Source organism: Polypterus senegalus, chromosome 7, assembly GCF_016835505.1.
Source record: "Polypterus senegalus isolate Bchr_013 chromosome 7, ASM1683550v1, whole genome shotgun sequence".
Taxonomy (NCBI): domain Eukaryota; kingdom Metazoa; phylum Chordata; class Cladistia; order Polypteriformes; family Polypteridae; genus Polypterus; species Polypterus senegalus.
Window position 1 is genome coordinate 126,593,330 of NC_053160.1, and position 22,290 is coordinate 126,615,619.

Here is a 22,290-nt window from a genome sequence, read left to right on the forward strand (position 1 = left end):
CCCATTTGACGGTTCCTTTAATTAATTTGAAATTATTTTTCAATTCTTTTAGATTAGTTTTTATTTGTTCTTCTTTGTTCTCTGGCCTTTAAATGTGTTTTCATTTTCTGTGCTTTGTCAATGGAGCTGCAGTAGGCAGGGCCAACCTTACATCACTGCTGTTGGGTCCTCAGTCTTCCTGCCTTTATATGCAGTCAAGAAAGACAAACCTAACAGTGAAGTACTGAGTTTGTTTTTGGAGATTTATGAGTATCTCTTTGGATTTATTGTTTTTATTTTTTTGTGTGCTATTTCTTTTGTTGCTTCTGGGTATTTGCCTTGTGAATAGAACTTTGGACTTGTTCACCTTAGAGTGCTTTTTACACAAATCCTTTCTTGCTCTTTTGAGCATTTTCTCTGTTTTGTTTCTCTTTTGGTCAATCAATTCTTCATTTATAAAGAATCCTCATTTGTTTTGGTGACAAGCCAGAGTTTTCACAGTTTTCTCCTTCTTGTAAAGGCATTTTGAGCATTGTGAACTCTAAAACAAGTTTCCCCAATTTGAGCCTAGCCAGGCTGAAGCCTGCAGGTAGTTTTCAGGGTAAGCTGGCCTGGGGTTAGCCTCTTCTGGGCTGAGCAATGAAGGTCCTTGCCTGCTTTTACGGGTCTTCCAGAGGTCCCATTATCTTTTTGCCATGCCTGTGACTCCAGATTACAACAATGATAAACATTTGGCTAAGGTTCTGTATTTGTTTATTCTATTTTTAACAACAAACATTAATACACTAGCGTGTATCAATGATGCCATCGACAGAGAGAGAGAGAAACATATTTTTTCCCATCAAAGAAACATAATTTCTTTGCCCCTGACAATCAAGTATCCATGCTTTATACTGTGAAGTGGTACACACAATTACACTCAAAGGCCAAACTGCCTTTAAGTTTTCACTTTAACCAAGCTTTCAGTTAATGTAATTAACTTAATTACTTGACTAGCTGGAGATAATTAACACTTGTGCTGGCCTGAACTATTTTACTGCAAAGTTCGCATAAGTAAGTGCATTTTAAAACTGTCATAATTAAAAGTGAATATTTCAAATCTCAAAAAAACAATTTCATCAATTTACAAAGCTAACCATTTAAAACAAATAGTGGCACTCAAGGGCCTAAAACTGCTAAACAGAAAAATGGTACAAAAAAGTGTGTCACTCATTTGTGTTTATACAGGATATGCTTGTTTGGTATTTAATGCTGCAAACCTTGCTCTATATAAAATTAGACACATGGAGGGAATCTGTGAATTTCACTCAATTTAACCTGTTTACCACTGCAGTATATGCTCTCTAGAACAACAACAACAACAACACGACACTCCTTTTTAGACTGTAACCTGAATGTAAATGTCCTGTGCATGACTTCCTTATTTGACAATCATCACTTTGTAAGTCCACACTCTGGCAGGTTTATAACATTTTGCCTTCAGTCAGCATCTCTTGTGCCCTGTTTTTGTCTCATCCTGCTGCCCAACCTCACTATCCAAGGCATTTTTTAAGGGCCCCAAAGTACAGCTTAAATTATTTAGTTCTAACTACCCATGCATTTTCATTTAAATAAAAAACTAGCAGATGAATACAAAAATACATTGAACACAATTTCAAAAAGACAGAAAAATGTTTTTTACATCATTGACTGGAATAACACAAATTCTCCTTTGCTTACTGACAAGGTTACTGTGCCTTTCATCTTTTGAGAAGCCAGTACTCTAAAGAATTAAATAATTATAATAAGTATAACTATATGGTAAAGAGATTTAATGCTCATCAATATAAGATAACTGACTTTCTGTTCCTGTCTCATGTTTAGCTGACCTCTCAGTTATTAACTTAAAATGTTGATGCCTGACCAAAGAATTTCTCTTAACTGAAGCTGAAAGAATGCAGTAGGGCTATAAGACAAAACACAGATGCTGCAAAGGAGCTTTATTGATCGTGTAATGCTTCCAAATTGATTCTTGTTTTGACATTCTTCACACACCAATGTAAAACCTTCATGAATCATACATCACCCTGTTATTGGGCATGATGAAAAATGAGCATCCGGATTTTGAATCAGAAATGCTGCACTGCATCTTAACCAATAGTCTGAGCATAGCAATCAGTTCAAAACATCTGCAAGCTGATAGCCTAGTTTATAAAATTGTAAATGGACAGAAAAATGGTTTTGACGAACCTGACTAGATTATGTCTTTAATAGCAAATAGGTAATTAGGAGACCATTTTCACAAACAATGTTTTAAGACAGGGGTAACATAGTGGCAGAGGGTCACTGCCTCTGCTAAGTTTATACATTATTCCTGTCTATACGAGATCTGTCACTGAGTATTTTGGCATCAACCCACATCTCAAGCATGCATCATGTACTGTATATGAAATCATCTGTTTAATTAAAATTAGTGTAGTCTTTGTCAGTGCAGGTGTGAGCTTGTGTATCATGCAGGAAACTGGTGTCTGATCCAGAGATATTAAGCTACCTAGATGTCCATTAAATACCGCAGTCTAATACAAAGAAGCGATCGCTAAAAGAAATTGGGAGTTTTATTTAGGTCCATATTTTACTTGACAAATAAGAAGTCTAAAATATCTGCCATAATTTCACTTAGTAATAGCAATGGCTTTACAAATTTCTTTAATAAAAGACTGAGTAATATAAGGTTACAGATTTAGCAGTAATCTTCAAGTATTCCAAACTGGATCTAGTGTATCATATTAGTTCTGCCCTTTCACCAACTTCCCTAATAAAATTAAAGTGACAGAACAGATCTTATGTCTCATTCTCAATTAGTCTGAGAAAAATACACTAAATAAAATGGCACTGTATCAGAATTCTACAAAAGTAGTCATGGTTACACCTCTTTCAAATACTCACATCCAAATTTTAAGTATTGTATATCAAATTTACACTTACCCTTTTCCTTATCATAGCACAAAAAACACTTTAATGCATATTGCAAGTGTTATTCTAACTTTCTCCAAATGTAGGAAATGCCACTGTTCTACTTCTACACTTAAGTGCTGTTTTGGATACTATTGCGGAGAGCATTCTACTTTAAAGGCCTGACAATTTAGTCGACCTATCTGGCAGAGTTTTTCATTGTTTGTTTCATGCTTATCAATTGTTTTCAATACGGATGGATAGTACTACTGTCCACAGTGAGAGATACTGTCCCTCAGGATTCTGTGGTACTACCAATTTTGATTTCTCTTTATATGTTACCCTTTGAAAATACAATATTGCCTTTCAATTGTATCCTGATGACACTCAGTTGTAATCAACCTTTAGCACTAGAATTACCAGAGCCAACGAAAAAACCCATAAATATGGCCCACCTTAAATCCCTTCACACCTCTTCGTCAGCGTGTTTTGTCTTCTAAATGTGTCGATAAGCCCAAGCAGCCTGTTATACCATCCCCCAACTGCATCAGAATGGGCAAGAAGTTCTCCCAGTTCCTGCCTTGATTGATTATCTGGGAGTGAATTGTAACGGGAAATAATTTGATGTGTGTTTTGTTTCTACAACAATCTATGTAGACACATCATTAAAACAGAAACGTTTTCACGTTTTATTAATAAATGACAAAAATGTAGACATGAACTGTATTATGTGGAAGGCTGATGGCCAAACATCAAATAAACACTTTCACAAAAGGTGCAAGTACAATACGACAGCTTCTGTGGTACAGCGGTTAGAACAGCCGACTTATAATCCATAGGTCGTGAGGTTGAAACCAGCTCCCCTGCAAATTTACCATTTTGAGTACTGAGCTGTTCTTATTGTTATTATACAATAAAAACATTCTTTTGATTTGTATCTGTAACAGCCGGTGTAAATTTATAGCACTTGTAAAAGTTAGTGGATTTTTTTTTTCACTTTTATTTTCTCAGTCATGATCACGATGCAACACCCACACCTGGCCCCAGGTCTGACGTGGTTACTTTTTATCTGAAACTGGGAATAACTGTAGATAGTGGTGTTTTGAGACAATGGAACTGGAAATTCTCTGATCTGGAGGGATAAAAGCTGACACACAAAAGCTGGTGAATCTGCCTTCTTCGTATCTCACCATCACTTTAATTTTTTTTTATTCAGTTTTATTGAGTGTTCCTGCTCACGCTGAATTAGTATGCACCTTATGGTCCATGATGTCAAAGCCGCAATGACAAAAACAGAGACATACTGTAGGTATATATGATATTTGGAATTATTCATTTTATGACCTGTATAGTACATTTCTGAAAACATTGCGGCACGGACGCAACATTATTCATAGTATTTAAAGTTGTAAAGCATTTAGCCCCCACAAATTATCAGTGCCTATAGTCCATCCAGGGAGTTTTTTTGGGATCTCAATTTATAGACCTCTTTAAACTCTGAGAATAAATAATACTAATGTAGCTGTACGGCAGTTAAACTCACCCTTTGAATAAATCCTGCGAGAACATTTTAGGTAATATACTCAGCTGCCACAGAGGTTATATATACTGCTTCCTCATATTGTTTTTCAATTTACTGTCTGTTTTGATTTGCCATTAGAAAGTCTCTCATTTTTGTTCTCTTCTCAGCATCCACAGTTGTTGACATGTTTCTCTGTACAGCAAGACCAGCTGTGCAATCACAGACGGAACCACAGATTTGAGTGAGTCCAAGATGAAGCAAATAAGCTAGCGATAAAATAATTTAAATATTCCATAGTCCAAAAGCAGATTCCAAAATATTGATAAGAGGTCATATGCATTGAAAGGTTTAAAGGCACAGGCAAACAATTCCAATAGCTCAAGATAAATAGCACAAAAAGGTCAAAAACAATCTAAATACGGGCTAAAATTAGGAAGTGAGGGTGAAGAAGAGTAAAGCACAACAAGGGGTGATCAAGGGGTATATCTAGGAAGTGGCTGTCACAATGGGAAGAATACAAATACTAGACAGAAGCCATTATCCTATACTCCCCTTTTCAGGTCACCAGCCCTCCTTCTGGCCCAACTCACAAATACGAGGAGCCTAGGGCACAAGGCAGTTGAATGGAAGACCCCTTGGTCTTCATTAAAATGGACATCCCAAAATAATGCACTTGTTTTCAGATGTTTTTAGTTTATAGGGCACGTTTCATATTTAATTGAAAATGACATTATTGAATGCAGAGTGATTAATTTAAAACTTTGCGATCTTGAGATGTTTGGAATTTGTACTAAAATAATACATATGAAAAGGCAGTGAAGGCTGCAATTTTACCTACAGTCAGCAGGTGGTTCTACCTGAAGAATATTGGGAAAAGTCAGCTGGGAACTTTCATTGAGATATCACTAGACGACTAAGTTGCTAGTGGGCAGTGTAGTTGGCTCCTCTAGGTTGTTGGGTGGGGCAGCCTGTCTGGTCTTAGTATGTCTTTATCTACAGTTATGAGTTTTTACACAACATTGGTAATCCTAGAAATTATTCTCATGGCATACTAGAGGTAGCTGGTGGCCAAGGCCTAAAAGGCCTGTCTGGCCACAAGAATACTGATCTTAAAATCAAGAGTTAAAAGTTTGGCAAGGACACAGCTTTTTGTAGAAAACATATTTGGTGAAGAGGGGGTCTTTTGTGTAGCACTATTGATAAGCAGACCAGCCATTCCATGTGTTAGTAAGGGGTCAACTTAAATAGGCAGGCTAATGGAGAAAGTTTTTCTTATTTTTTTTTTTTGTCCTTTTGTGGTACTTTGCATTCATCTTGTACTGTTATCCTTCATTTACAATAAAAAAAAAAATGTTTTGCACTTTTTTCCATGTGGTACTTATTTGGGGATGGCTTAAGATCCCCCTACAGTTATTGCATACTACACTCTTTCTTATTATCTCTAAAAAGGACCAGAAACACTCACCACCTCAGAATTACTATGTCATTAACACAGAGTATTTGTCTTTGCTAAGATCTCAGAGGGAATCAACTTCACTCAAAGAGGAGCATTCTTCTTCCCTTTGTAGAAATTTTCCCTCTGCCAAATAACTAGTTGATAATTCAGTTTTATAAATTAATTAAAATGACAATGTCTCAGGTCACATTTACGTTATGCAGTGATCTGAGACGAAGACGGGAATCCTCCTGTACTGTGTCTCTTCCAAGAATCCTTTGTTTGACTTTGTGTTGAACAAGCAGTTGCTCATAGAGGAACATTACCTGCATTGTTAGGGAATGCCAGATACAGCGCCACCGCCATGTAGCGCTATTCCCCATGGGTGATTTGGATCAGTGGACCCTCATCGTTGAGGACCTGAGCAGCTAGACTGTGCCAAAGGGAAGCCCACATAACACCTAACTGTGGCAGATAGATTGACATTTTTGGAGGACGGGACTGGACCGTGTGTCTGCCTGGGGGATTGCTAACCAGGATCCTGAGCTGTTTTGTCATGTGGTGGGTGCACTTTACCTGTTCATACTTCCCAACCTGATCTGACTTGACAGTTTCATCTTCGGTGCAAAATCATTTGAATTGCTTTTTGCAACTGTGCCCAACTATAAGCTAATTATATTTTCATCAATATCTTCTAGTAAGGCAGTTTTCTTCAAGCTCTGGTGAAATTGTTTCTACTTAAAATGTTGGACACTTAAAAATTTAGAATGAAAATTTACAATGATTCTCTGTTTTCTCTCCGAAATAATTATCTCATGGTGATGTCTGAAATGGTAATTACCATAGGTAGAAGGGACTCTTAAAAATGTGTACATTCTGTCTCTAATGAAAAGTGAGAATGACAAAAGTTGAACTGTTTGCTGAAGATTTCTTATACAGTTGTGCTTGAAAGTTTGTGAACCCTTTAGAATTTTCTATATTTCTACATAAACATGACCTAAAACATCATCAGATTTTCACTGAAGTCCTAGAAGTAGATAAAGAGAAACCAGTTAAACAAATGACACAAAAATATTATTGGTCATTTATTTATTAAGGAAAATGATCGAATATTACATATTTGTGAGTGGAAAAAGTATGTGAACCTTTGATTTCAGTATCTGCTGTGACCCCCCTTTGCAGCAGTAACTGCAACTAAACGTTTCTGGTAACTTTTGATCATTCCTGCACACCGGCTTGGAGGAATTTTAGCGCATTCCTCCGTACAGAACAGCTTCAACTCTGGGATGTTGGTGGGTTTCCTCACATTAACTGCTCGCTTCAGGTCCTTCCACAACATTTCGATTGGATTAAGGTCAGGACTTTGACTTGGCCATTCCAAAACATTAACTTTATTCCTCTTTAACCATTCCTTGGTAAAATGACTTGTGTGCTTAGGGTCGATGTCTTGCTGCATGACCCACCTTCTCTTGAGATTCAATTCATGGACAGAGTTCCTGACATTTTCCTTTAGAATTCTCTGATATAATTCAGAATTCATTGTTCCATCAATGAAGGCAAGCCGTCCTGGCCCAGATGCAGCAAAACAGGCCCAAACCATGATACTACCACAACCATGTTTCACAGATGGGATAAGGTTCTTATGCTGGAATGCAATGTTTTCCTTTCTCCAAACATAACGCTTTTGATTTAAACCAAAAAGTTCTATTTTGGTCTCATCCATCCACAAAACATTCTTCCAATAGCCTTCTGGTTTTTCCACATGATCTTTAGAAAACTGCAGACGAGCAGCAATTATTTTTTAGAGAGCAGTGACTTTCTCCTTGCAACCCTGCCATGCAAAGTCCCTGACACCACAAAATTCTAGATGTTGAACATTGCAAAACCCTGAATCAAATAGTGTAGGCCACTGGGAAACTACTAATAAAATGTATTAGTTGGTGAATGGCAGTGAGGAGGCCCACAATACGAACATGATTGGGATCCTTATCAAAGTCCCAAGGGTTTTATATATTTTATTTAGGACAACAGAAGTAATATGTAAATTATTAATGGGTCAGAGCTTAAAGGTCCCTTGGAGTCATTAGATTAGTGAGGCTGGATTTGGGAAATGATTGAGTGGCAGGAGCTAAACTGGTGGGAAGAAGAAAGCTTAGGGAGGAGAAGATTCTTGTGGTGGTGCTAGACAAGGCAGACAGTGTTGATAAACTGTTTATTGGCAAGTTGACCAGCCACCCAATAGGTTAGCTAGCTGGTTACATGAGCTCTACTATTACTTCTTTTTTTTCATACTTTGTGTTCTCCCAGTTCTGTTGCACTTGCTTTATAATGGAAACCCTTTTACTTTTACACTTTTGTATTCCTTGAGTTTTTGGGCTCTGAATCAGTTCATTACTCCCCTATACTCTCCACTGTTTAAATCCAAAAGAACTGTCATGTGTACATTAGGGTTGGACAATACACGGTTAAAATTACATCACAATATTTCAAGATACTTTTGTCACACTTTTAAAACAGTAGTCATACTTCTATTACTTTTATTATTAATTCCAGCCAACAGTAAACTAAAATATTGTGCAAAGTTTAACTAAATATATTTAAATAAGAAATAAAACTAATCAAGGGAATCAAATATTTAACAATAGCAATAAATAACTAAAGTTAACCTAAAATATTCAAAGTAAATATAACAGAAACATGAATGCTACACTTTAATCTTTACTATAAAAATAAACAGTAAACTCACTCAAAAAGAACCTTTCGTTGAACATTTTGTAATTAGATGTATTTAGAATTACTAACGGTCACGGAAGTCCAATGATCCCCAGTAAGAGCCACAAAGTCCGCTTTCTGTAATGCATCTAATTTTGCTTGCTTTTCAGTGTGCACAAAACCATGCTTTTATCAAGGCTTCGCCGGTAGTCGAAATGATCAGTCGAGGAACGCGCTTTATTCCGACTCTAACATTTTTGTAGCTGTGAGCCCCAGGATGAATGTAAACAGTCAAATGAGATAGAATATGAACTGTCAAACATGCCTACGACTTTAGTCATAAAAATGAAAATGTGCATTTAATGCAAATAAATACACGGTTTCTGAAAACAGAGTAGCATTTTCTTTATCTGATTAAATGAGGCAGAACATAACCAGCTTTAGATTATTTGACAAGAAATAGCATATAAACAGATGCTGGCTTTAGTGCTGACCTGTGACAGGTTATTACAATTCATCAAATGCTAAATATCCTCTCAGATGGTGCACATGTTTCTTGGAAACAGTGATATTTTTTGCCTAAGAAGCTGACTAATAGATACTCAACACAATCATTATGTGGCCTGAAAGAGACTAATCTTTATTATTAACAAAAAATAGATCAATTTAAACATCTTAGTTTTTTGCTAAAATTCCAAGTAATCTTTATAAACAGTTGCAAGGTTGCAATGCATCTTCTATAAAAGCCAAAGGAGATGAAATACAGCCCCATTTTAAACATTAGGCTTCAATATTTTGACCACACTGTGATTGCTGCCATTAGTTGCCACAATAAGGTATAACTTCAAGTGCTTTTAGAGATTTTTCAGAAGAATACGATGCAATCAAAGCATTAACTATCGTTTCTGTCTTGGTGTGAGCACATGACAATTTTTGGGCTGATGCACAGTCTATTGATCTGCAACTACAGAGATTCCTAATTATGTGAAATCTGAAAGCGCCCTCAGCTACAGTCCCAGCATCTTCTGTTTTATTTCATCTAACAAAATAGTCTAACAAAGTTGCTGACTCTACCTTAATAGCAGTTCTGAGGCTGGTAGAGTAAACATTACTTTCTAAGTCACTAGCACCTTCATTTAATGCATGTACAAATAACACATTTGCATATTAAAAAGAGAGGAATTTGTCTTTCAAATTATTTTTTAAAATTTATATTTCCATCTGGGCATTTCATATATTTATTATCTGGGGTTCAACTGAAATGTGGTATTTCCTTGTCTTTGAAGCTGTCAGCCAACTCAAACTGACCTGAATGTTTTTCTTATAGACAACCTTCCCCATTTTGTATTAATGTCTGGGCACAGAAACAATCAAAGATGTAGGCCTATGTCTGTTTACATGGAGTAATAAGCAAAATAAAACCCTTCCTATCAACAGCTACTATATAGTACAATACTTCAGCATTTTTGGTTGTTCACAGAATGAAGAAAATATGTAGGCCTGTATTTGTTTACACAATCTGAGAAATGAGCCAGTCAAAATGACAGCGTTAGAAATTTTAAGTCTAAAAAGAGGGCATGTCTGAGGAAAAGAGGACATCTGGGCACCCTAAATTTCATATTTACTAAAACAACAGGCAATGAAAAGAAGATGCGGTGCCATCAGTGGCATCTTTCCGGTTGGCTTATTGTTGTTGATTGCAGCAGTGAGAGAGAGGGTGATGGCAAAGTAAATGACGAAGAAGGCGATTCCAGAGCTCTTCAAACTATGTTACTGAATAGTCCATGTCTTATGACCATTTCTCACCTATTGCAATGGGAGGACAAGACAGGCAAGGGCCCAAATGTGGCCGCAACAGCAGTGGTAGGTGCATTAGCTGCACACCCAAATGCTTGGTATGTCAGACCTCTTTCATAGAGCTTTCTGTTGCTCTCAAAAGGAAATGCAAATTGATTATCAAAAATGCTAAGATGGCTTATAACTCAAAAGGATATTAAATGAAACCCCTCAAAAAATTGAAAATATGCAATTTAAACAATTATATCATAGGGGTATCTGTGTTTACTTTTTTTGTATTGTAAAAAAGGCGCTATATATGCGTCTGACCTTACACAGGATCACACCAGAGGCATGTATAAAAATAAACTTTTATTTTTCTTCACCTGTGGGGCACGTCTTCCCCGTAATCCCCACAGGCACAATACAGTCCCCAGTACAAATAAAGCACCCAAAACACTCTTCTCCTTTGCACCACCACTTCTCCTTCAAGCGTAGTCCTCCTCCTCTTCCTGACTCTGGCCAATGAGTGGTGGTTGCTGGCCCCTTTTATAGTCCACCCAGAAGTGCTCCTGGTGGTTGATTGCCGAGTTCCAGCTGCATTTCCGGGTGTGGCAAATATGCTGCCCATACAGGCTCAGGCGTCCCAGCTGCAGCACCGCCTGGCGGAGGTATTGCATCGTCCAGGGCAACTAACAACAAAAAACAAATACAGTATATACTATATAATAATATTGTCACAGATGACCGGGGACACTACCCGGCCGGGACGCCTGGATAGTCCCCGAGTTGGACAATACTTCTCCTCGGCCACGAGAGGGCAGCCGCCCGGGGCTATTTGGGGGCCACAGGGACAGAGCTGGGACGCTCTGTATGAGAGGACGTGGCCACCGCCAGGGGGTGCCCGGACAATTAGAGAAGCCTGGATGGCAGCACTTTCACCACACCAGGAAGTGCTGCCGGAAGCAATTACGAGGACACCCGGAGTGCTTCCAGGTGCTTTCCTGACACTTCCACCACACCAGGTAGTGACGTCAAGGGGAGCACCTGGGGCTCATCTGGGTCATAATAAAAGGGGAAGCCTCCCTCCAGTAGAGGAGCCAGAGTTGGGAGGAAGGAGACGAAGCTTGTGAGGAGGACAGGAGGTCAAGAGAAAGAGAAAGAAGAAGAAGACAAAGGAAGAGAGTTGGTGCTTGCAGACATTGTAGTGCTCAAACAGTTAATAAAGAAGTGTGTTTTGGACATTCTGGTGTCGGTCTGTCTGTGTCTGGGGGTACGCTTTCCACAGTATATAACTATAAAACATTACAGTACAGCTTAGAGAGTTTATAAGAACTTTTTAAATTCAGAGATCAGGTTCAACACTCTTGATATGTTTCACCTTGTCATTTATAAAAAAATCCAAATAATGAGAAGTTTAAAAATATTTTATTAGATGAAATAATAATTACCAAATGTATCTAAATGTAAATAAGAGGGCTTCTGAAAGGTATTGGGTATATGATTTTCTTCGCTAAAATTTATTTAGTATTATTTTTTGTTAAATTTGTCATTTATTTGATGACATGTCTACACATGAGATGACCCTTTCACCCATGACAATTTAATATCATTTTATTTCTTTGCACAAGCATTAATGTGAATGTCTTTTCAATGAAAATTCTTAGTGTTATTTTAATACTAATGAATAAATAAAACAAAAAACAGCAGAAATTGCTAATTAAAGTTCTTTTTTTAAGGGTTTATGGCTGACCTCTCACAAGGGGTAAACCACCAATTATTCTTTGCCCCAGTTGCTATTTTAACAGAAGAGTCTTGTGTTTGATGCAGTAATCAATACCTTATTATCACACGGCCAGAAGCCAGGAGTCTAAAGAATTAAGTAGTTGTTCAACTGCCAAACAAGTAGATACCCTGAGAAGAAATTTGGTAAGTCTTTGTCAGAAACAATAGTCAGAAACATACTGTAAATCCTGGCAAGCAATTTTGAACTTAAAAGAACACAGAAGAGCATTCTCTGCTCCATTTGCATTTTCTATATTTCCATGTTCATTAATCGATGACTCAGTTAATCTAATATTTTTATAACAATCATTACTAAATAAAAACAAAACTTACTAGATGTTATCTTGAGAATTGCTTAAAGAAAAAGTTTATTATTTTTCAAATTAAGCAAGTTGGACACACTGCGATCATCAGTAGCATGAATTACAGTGCATATAATCAATGATACTACAAACTATTAAAATTCAATAAATTATAAATGAAGGGTTTTTAAAACAATGAAGTTATTTTCATTGTAAAAAGTACATTATCTATGCTAAATATGGTGAACATGTGTCCTTGGTTATAATCCAGATCTTGAATTACACATCAAGAACAAAAACAGTTTATGCTACTTTTTTAAAAATGGCAAATTGATATGAAAAGATGTCAGAGCAAGGTGAATTTCATATTTAAAGATAATCCATTTTGTAACTGCAGTTGTTTTGTCTCCATTTTTTGACTGCAGTAGTACCCTGGTTTAGAAAAGATGATTAAATTGTGTATGCATGTTGCGGAAGTAAACGAATGTGTGCTTTATTGCATTTTCTAGTCAATTTTTGCCAAGCATGTCAATGGTTTTAAATTCCTTATTAACTTTGTGCAGAACTGTAAAATTGTTTGTTTTTTGAATGTGGATCTTGAAACAATTTCAGGATTACTCCACTGTTAAATGGATATTTTCCAGCCAAAGGAATGCCCCAACTGTGTGACACAAAAAATTAAAGCATTAGTAGCTTTAACTTCAAAGTGTTACCCTTTTCTACAAGAGACTTTGTGACCGAAGGAAAAAGAACTCTTTACTCTCTCCCAAAAATGTGTTTATGTATCACACATATTTAAAAGAGGCATTTAGGATGGTCAGAAAAATGAATTTGTGGTGATCACTCCTTAACCAAATAAATCTAACATTCCTCTAAATTCAGCACTAAAAATGAATGAAAAAAATATTTGGGCGTAAGTATTAGTATGCATTGGGCCCTAGGAACCAAGTTACCCAAACTACAAAATTTCAGTAATGATTACCGCTCTGATTCTGAACTTTCTGATCATAAAACAGGTCATTACAAAAGCAGCTGATGAGAAGAATTCATAATTAATTGCAGAATACTGTATATTTGACGGTCTCTGAGGGTTCCTCTAAAATACCTCTTTCTCTTGAACAAGAAACTAATCAGCACATCGCCATCTTATAACAGGCTTAAGTTTTAAGTTTGGTATTTTTCCGTTCAGCCATTTAAGCTCTAGACCATCCTCAAGAAACTGACACACAAACACACACCCATCATCGAGATATCAATGATTTCGGTATCAGGGGACAAACTTAAAAGTAATATTTCAGATGGGTTAGACTGGTATCTCTATACTTGTATAGTATCTATTTATCAATGCAAAGTGGGAATTATAGTATTACAGCATTTAACATATTAAGAACATTCAGTCAGATAATGTATAACAACTATAAAAAACAGAGTTAAATAAATAAATAGGTTTAGAGAGCTATTGTCATATGTACAGAGTAGAAAAGCAGCTCTATTTATGTTCATCGAGGGTCACCACAAACCCCTAGACAATGGGCATTGCAAAACCCAGAAGAAAATAGAGCAGGCCACTGGGAAAATCCTAGTAAAATGTATTAGTTGGTAAATGGCAGAATGGAGCCCTACAATATATAATAAACAGCATAGTATTGTTTGGCATAAGGAAATGTTATAAAATTTGACTACAGCTGATAAAAGTACCATTGTAAACACATTTAATAAAGCAATATTTCCAAAAAAAATTGCATAGTCATACTATTACTATCACTAAAGGACATTTTGATCAAAAGATAAAAAATGAATATGACATTTCAAAAAATAGTGTGCGGCATACAGTACAGCTCCAACTAAAGTAAGCAACTCTTCAGCTTCTGCAACTAGTAATACCAATTAACGTCTATAAAATAAAGAACAAATACCTTAAGACAGACATACTCATTTGTTACAAATTTTACAGACAACTCCATTAATGAATAAATACCATGACTTTTTGGCTGGCTTTGTTGCCATTGCTTTTTTATAGTCTGTTAAATGAATATATTGTTACAATGCTTTATAAGTTACCAAATTCATAGAATTGTTTGCTGAAAAAAATCTATGTAATTAGTACAATTAGTCACACTAAGGTCTTCCTTACCTACCAAAAGAAACATGAAAAAGAAAGATGTACATAAAAAAATAAACACAAAGAAGAATAAAGAGAAAAAAATAAGTAAAGTAAGTTATCAAATGTCACAATGGCTAATATGTTTTGAGATGTAAAGTGTATTCAATGATTACTTTAAAGTATTCTAGTTGATGGCAAAATTAAAAAAAAGCTATCATATAATGAAAAGTTGTCCTACTGAGTAAACAAAGTGGCAAACTGTTATTGTAGTAACAGTTAAAAATTGTTATTTAGACAAAAAAGAGCTATTAATGGGAGAGTCTTTGGTGTAACCCTGGCACCAGTCAATGAGTAGGTGAAAAGTTTACTCCAGTAGGATATAAACAGACGGGCAAACCAACTAGCCAAGGAGAACAGGCTCTTGAAGAAATCTGTCATGGGTAGGATTTAGTTAGAGTATATTTTTGACAGACTACATAGAGAGAGATGTATTATTATTATTATTATTATTATTATTATTATTATTATTAAATAACAATAATAAGAATAATAATATTTAACATTTATATAGTGCATTTCTCACTACTCAAAGCACTCACCATGCAGGGGAGAACAGAAAACTCTGAGCTAAGTTCAATTTTTTGTTTCTCACCTTATAGGCATCTAAAAGTCCGACTAAGCAAGTTATTTTGTTGAATACAAAGATTCCATCAATCATAATTACGCTTTGTGAAAAAGATTTCTGTTTTTTTTTTTTTTGTTTTTTTTGTGGACTTCTGTTAAAGTTGGTTCCCTTACTAAATGCTAGAAAGCAACTAAAACTGTTAACTGTTTCAAGACACTTTCCAGGTACTAGCAAAACAAATATGTTTTAAAGTATTTCTGTCAAGTGTCAGTTATTAAAAAAGCGTTGGGACTTAACTACACAGGCATTTTGTAAAAGTTGTTCCAAAATACACATGACTGAGAGGGGATGTTTTGAATGAATAACTGGTGAAAACCCTGCAGCTGTGAATTTGAACTTGATGCGGGAGGAGCAGAAAGTTGTAAACAACTAAGTTTATGTTATCCTGCATGTGCCCCTTCTCCTAGAACTGCAATCGACAAATCTTTTCAGCACCAACCTCCCATTTTTAAGTTCTATAAATCCATTATGCAGTGGTGTTAGCTGTATTCGCTACAAAACAGTGGACCAGGGCAAGCTCATTCTTTGCTTTCTCTGTGACAGGGCAGAAAGATGCATATATGTACACAGTAGAATTAAAATCAAAGGGTGAGCTGTGTGGTGCAAGGTGTGCTCACCATTTCCTTCCTATAGCTGGATTATCTGCAAACCACTTGCACTTACAAGTACTACATAAATCAATATCCTCATTTGCTGAAATTAAAGGGAGGTGCTGAGCTAAGCATTACACAGCACTTCTGTACTTAACTGTATTTACAATATACACTTAGATATAGAGCCTCAATGGCTTTAAGCAAAGTCAAGCAGCCTCTGTGCAATTTGACCTGTCACATGCACTGTCACATTTACCAAGGAATCTGCAGCTTTGCCAACAAACAAGCAGCAATGTCAATAAACAGACAAGACCTAGGCTTATATGTACACCATATAATGTATGGTAACAGTAATGCCAGCATTTACAATCCTAACCTCTCTCTCTCTAGAAATTCACATGTACTGTTGTTATCATGTAGTACTATAAAATGTTTATTTTATTTACTTCATTGATAGTTATCTATATAGCACATTGTCATCCATTTTCTAACCCGCTGAATCCGAATACAGGGTCACGGGGGTCTGCTGGAGCCAATCGCAGCCAACACAGGGCACAAGGCAGGAACCAATCCCGGGCAGGGTGCCAACCCACCGCAGGACACACACAAACACACCAAGCACACACTAGGGCCAATTTAGAATCACCAATCCACCTAACCTGCATGTCTTTGGATTGTGGGAGGAAACCGGAGCGCCCGGAGAAAAACCCACGCAGACACGGGGAGAACATGCAAACTCCACAAAGGGAGGACCTAAGAAGCGAACCCGGGTCTCCTAACTGCGAGGCTATAGCACATTGTTCATGCAAAAATTGTAGCCCAGAGTGATTTACAAAATGAAAAAATATAATTACAAAGAAAACAAATAAACAATTGAATACAATAACTTAAAACGGGACAATGGCTTGCTTTGGTAGGACACCAAAGTATTATGTATGCATTGTGATAGTTTCTTTGACCTGTAATCAACTTTCTATTTAATACTCTTTTGTGTTTTTCCAGCACCAGAACATTATTTAATGACTAAAGACACCTGCTTTAAAGAGGCTATTTCCCAGATAGCCCTCACCTTTGTGTGTTATTTTCGGATGATTAGCTCAAAATATGCTGATGAAAGGACATGAAAATAAAACAAAACTGTGGTAACATATTGAATGCTGTATCCATCAGAAAGGGCACATATCATGGGGAATGTGTTCTTTATCAAATGCAGAACTACAGAAACTGTTAAAATACTTTTAGCCAGTACTCAGGTCAGAAATATTATGACTAAGAAATATGGTATCAAAAGAAGGATACACTGTGCTCGTTATTTAAACTACAGCTTACTATTCCAAATAAGAACAGCATAAAGAGAAAAGCAGAAAATCTATACATACATACACACGGTGGATATCAAACATGTACACAAACCTCTTGCTTAGTGTTCCCATGCATATATTAATTAAAAGTGTTTCCATTTATGCAACCAAAGCACTGGATTAAAAAAAAAAGAATTATTCCATTCTAACTACATGCATGTCAGGTAAAGTGACAACTGTAAACTGTGTGAATGATTATTTAAGGGTGCGTTTGTGTGAGTGTGCCCTGTGATAGGCTTGTTTTTCATCCAGGGCTGGTTCCTGCATTATGCTTCATTCTGCCAAAGCAGGTATGATCTCCACACGATCCTTAGCTTGATAAATTCTTTAGAAATTGGAAGGACGGCTGATCAGTTTATTTCTTTCTTTATTTGTTCTTAAATATCATTGATTGCAAGTAGTAATGAAATAAAATGGTCTGGTATGACATGAAATTTAATTCAGCACAAGAAGACTTTTCATACCCAATTGTATGTGTCTGCGATTTTGGGCTTAAATACATATCTAAGCTAAGCCTAAACTATATGTGTATAAAGCAGCAAGGCTCACAGACCATAGCAATATATTTACTATTGCCTATTGTTTATGTTTTACTTTTGGCTAAATATACGTCAGATTCTCAGTCTAATATTTTTGGTTCACATTATAAATATAAGCAGAGCAACAATGGAGTTCTAAGTGAAAATCTGAATAAAAATTATTTGTATTGTTTAATTATGCAGTAACTAAGATACTAGTGTGAGCTTACCAAAAAAAAAATCTTGATTTGAAAATGCACTAAATCAAGGAATTAGATTTCACACTAACCATAAGCTGACACTAAAAGAAAGCAGTGGTCACCACTGAAATATATTTTAGAGTAGAGCTTTAAATAAAGTACACATAACATGAAATAAACAAAAAAAACCTGAGTTGATATACAGCATTCATGACACAGACGTTTTGGGTACAGAGGGATTTAGTGTTGACAGGAAAAGAAAAAAGTAACTTTTTGTTGCACTTACATATTAAATTATACTATAAAATGTAACAGACATTATGTTTTATGATGGTAGTGGTATTCTACTTTGAAATTTGATGCTTGCCTATTAAGCAGACCGAAGTAGTGTGTGATCATTTTCAGGGTTCTACACTAACACAAGAGTAAGGCATCATATTTCAATAACCTGCTCTTATACAGAAAGAAATTCACTTGAAGGATGTTTATTTCACTAGTGTGTTTTAGGTGTCACAATATAATAATGTTAACTAATCAATTCTCAGATGTATTTTAAGTTCTAAAACATATTACAAAAGTAGTTTGCTGATTTGTCAGATACAGAAGAATACATTCCTGTCATCAAATGGAAAAACATGGATGCAGTGAAATAAAATCTACAAATATCAGACAGATGACAGCCTAATCATGTCACAGGAGATAAGTGAGACTCACTTTGCTCAGTATATTTGATCATCCATTATCTTGTGAAATGAAAATTCATGTTTATTTGGAATTAGTTATTTTCAAAGGAAAACACAGTATAGAGACTCACTCCTTCTCAAAAATATTTACTTAGCCTTACTCCAGACCTGATATGCTGAAAGTAACTCAGAGATTGTATTACCTTTGCCTTGAATTGTGTAGAATTTTAATGACACACAAACAGTATATGAACATAAGGTAATCAAGGAAATTACAATTGTCTGGAACAGCGGATGATCAGATTTTCATTTAACAATCTATTTTTCACATCCAGTTATCTTAGTTATGGAGTTTAATGGGCAAGGATAGGCAAAAGGCAGTAAACAGCCTAATGGGGATTCACGTTCAATTTGTGTAACAGACATCTCACTTACTTATGCAGTACCAGAATATAAAAAATTAGAAAATTTGATCCGCTTTCAAATATTGATTTTCTGAAATTGGCAAAATTAATGTGTACTCAAGTTACTTGAGTAAAAAATAATCTCAAAAATGGACAATTTTATTAAATTAAAAAAGAATAATTTGCATGCGTGTACTGTGGTGGATGGTAAGGACCCTTACCTGGCCAGGATGCCTTCCTAAAGGAATGACTGGGGAAAGAACACGCAAAGGGCATTATCTCCAATGGACCACTAGATGGCAGCCCCCCTGGGTTGCTGCGGTGCCTTGGATTCCCACAGACCTTAGAATTCGGTACAGCCCTGCTGGGTTCTGTGAGTGCCGCCAGTGGGTGCTGGGATTGCGGAGCACTACTTTGTCAGGCTTCCACATCACCCAGAAGACCCATGCTAACGGGTCACTGAAAGTACTCCCAGGTGGAGGATTAAAGAAGCCCGCTGCCACTGCTCCAGGAGCCAGAGTTGGGACAGAGGAGACTACTAATGCTGAAGGATTAGTGGAGATAGGAGCAGAGAGACAGGAAGAGACCAAAAAATAAAAGGCAAAGTATTGAGTGTCTACTTGTGCTTATTGTACTGTGTTGCCTGTGTTGTGCTGGACTTGTGCCTTGTGTTTGGTTGTATAAGGTATGGGGAGCTGGAGCACCCCCTGCAGGTCACTGTACATATGGCATCTCTTTGTCAAGCGGGAAAAAATCAGACAATACAGTATATTTCAGACAGATTTCTTTAAGCTTTCATTTTCAAGCTTTGTTACATTTAATTAATATGCAAAACTCATGCTACCTTCTTTGATAATTTTCTCTTCAGGTACAATATTCAATTTAATTCAATTTATTTATTTATATGCATTTATTTTTGTGTAGCGCTTATTGCAGAGTACAGGCTCAGAGTGTTGTAAAATGTTTACAGGTGAAACACATCTTACACAATTTACAAGGTACAAAATGTACTCACATAGGACTACAGATTTAGTTAAACACACAGTAAAACAAGCAGTTTCATACTACTTAACATACATGGATCCTAAAAGCTCATTTATACTTCACGCTCAGAAAGCGTATGTACTCGCATCACGGCTGCCACACGTTCCCAGCATTCATTTGACGTGTCCTTTGAGCAAGTCCTCAGAAATTAACGTGATACGTGCGCGAGTTGCAGTACCAGAAAAAAGTTGGGGGGTGCAGCGTGATAAAAGTTGGAACATGACGTCAGAGTCTCTGTATACTATCTACATGTGACGGAAAGCCTCTATGCAGATCCTACGGGATCCATGTGCGCGCGTTGATGTTTGATGAATGGTTCGATGTGGTGAAGCAAAATGCCGACATACAGATGCTTCGTGGTGCTTTTATATTCAAGCGTTGCATATTCCCGATCTTAATGACACGATACATTTAAAAAGTCTCACAGACTATCTTCTGTGCCGTCTTTTTTTCTGGGACTTCCTCCTCACCTGACAATAGTGGCAAACAGCAATAAATCACCACACAGAACGCATTAAATGTATGGTATTCCAATTCTCTGCACATTTAGAATCCTTAGATTTATACTTGATATCGCTTTCATGATGAAATGCATTAAAGTATGCATGTTACATTTTACAGATACATCGTTAATTTTGTTTAAATAATGAATACTGTTAATAATTACAAACATGGGGATGACACGGTGGTGGAGTGGTAGCACTGCTGTCTCGCAGGGAGTCACGTCACTGTTGTTCCTTGCTTGGAGTTTACATGTTTTCCTGCTGGGTTTCCACAGTGTGCTCCGGTTTCCTTCCAAAGATATGCAGATTTGATAACACTAAATTGATGCCAGTATATGTGTGAGTGCTTGTATTCACCTTGCGATGAGCTGATGTCCCGTCTAGGGATTGTTTCTGCCTCATGCCCAATGCTTCCTGGAATGGACACATCTCTGGATTGATGGATTTAATCAATAAACATCCTTTTCAGAGATGTTGCTGTAAGGTGTCATCGGAATTTAATGGGTGTTCCAGGCAATTCACAGCACAGTGAAACCAAACCTGTTCTTACCATGATAATATCTCGCACTGCCACCTGGTGGATTCTTCCAGATTTACGTAAAGTATGTGCACAAGTATAAACAGTAAAATACTTGCGTAGCAGGAGCGTCCGCTGGACCATGTGTCGCATCACGTGAAGTATAAACCTGGCCTAACAATCCAAGTCCATTAATACTATTTTTGAGTTATGACCAACTAATGGAGGACAGGAACACAAAAACTACAGTCAACAGCATCTCTTGAACTAATAAACCTGTGTGGAGGTCAACGGCCAGTTATAATGCAAATTTGTGACAAAATAAGACAAGGTTACACACTTTTGAAGACTTAGGCAATTTGGCCACACCCTGCATGGACATACAGTTCATATCAAAAGTTCCAAAAAGAAAAACTAGAAAAAAATCATGTAGAGCAGAACACAATTCAGTACTTAGATAAACATTATTCAGATACTGGCATGTTTTTCATTCTTCTATTTATGCATTTGTTTATTTATTTATCTATTTATCTATCTATCACAAAAGGAAAGCATAACAAAAAGGACACCACAGACACCAGATATGTCTAATCCTGGTCTCAGTAAAAGTAAAATGATGAGATCCCAAATACATTTTGTGGACATCTAGTCTTCTTTCTCAATGCCCTAAACTCACTACTAAAGTAAATCTTGGTGGACGTTCCTTTATCTTCTGATATACAAATCAAAGGTTGAATAACTTGAATAACAGTCAGCATTAAATATCACTGTTTCCACGGGCAGCAGTGCAAGAGTTGCGGCGTGTAATCACTTCCTGGACATATAACTCATAAACAAACAAGTGCAAGGAACCACAAACAATGTGAAAAATACTTGTAAACTGAAGAGAGCACCTTGGTACTCAGTAAAAGCAAACAATTATTCTGACCATAACTTAAAAAAACTGTCAAAACACACTGACAGTGTCATCTGTAAAGTCTGCCAATTTCAGTCACCAGAAATTCACTTTGATATTAAACTGTTTTGTACCTTTGACAAAATTCTAAGGTCATTATTAACTTCACCGGGGTCACTATTTGAGCAAAGTAATTTGCAGGGTTTTCTTTTTTTAATAGAAGTCTTGTCCACCTACATAGGACTCATCATTCCATGACAAGGTATTGAGAAGACATTATGAGCATGACAGTGTTTTATAAATAGACACTGCAAAGGAACATACAAGGGTTTCATTCACAC

At 36.6% G+C, this 22,290-nt stretch overlaps 1 protein-coding gene across 9 annotated transcripts in view; it reads right to left on the minus strand.

The window, feature by feature from the left end:
- Positions 1-22,290, minus strand: part of ssbp2 (single-stranded DNA binding protein 2) — a 695,743-nt gene that overhangs the window by 351,662 nt on the left and 321,791 nt on the right. The window lies entirely within an intron of this gene.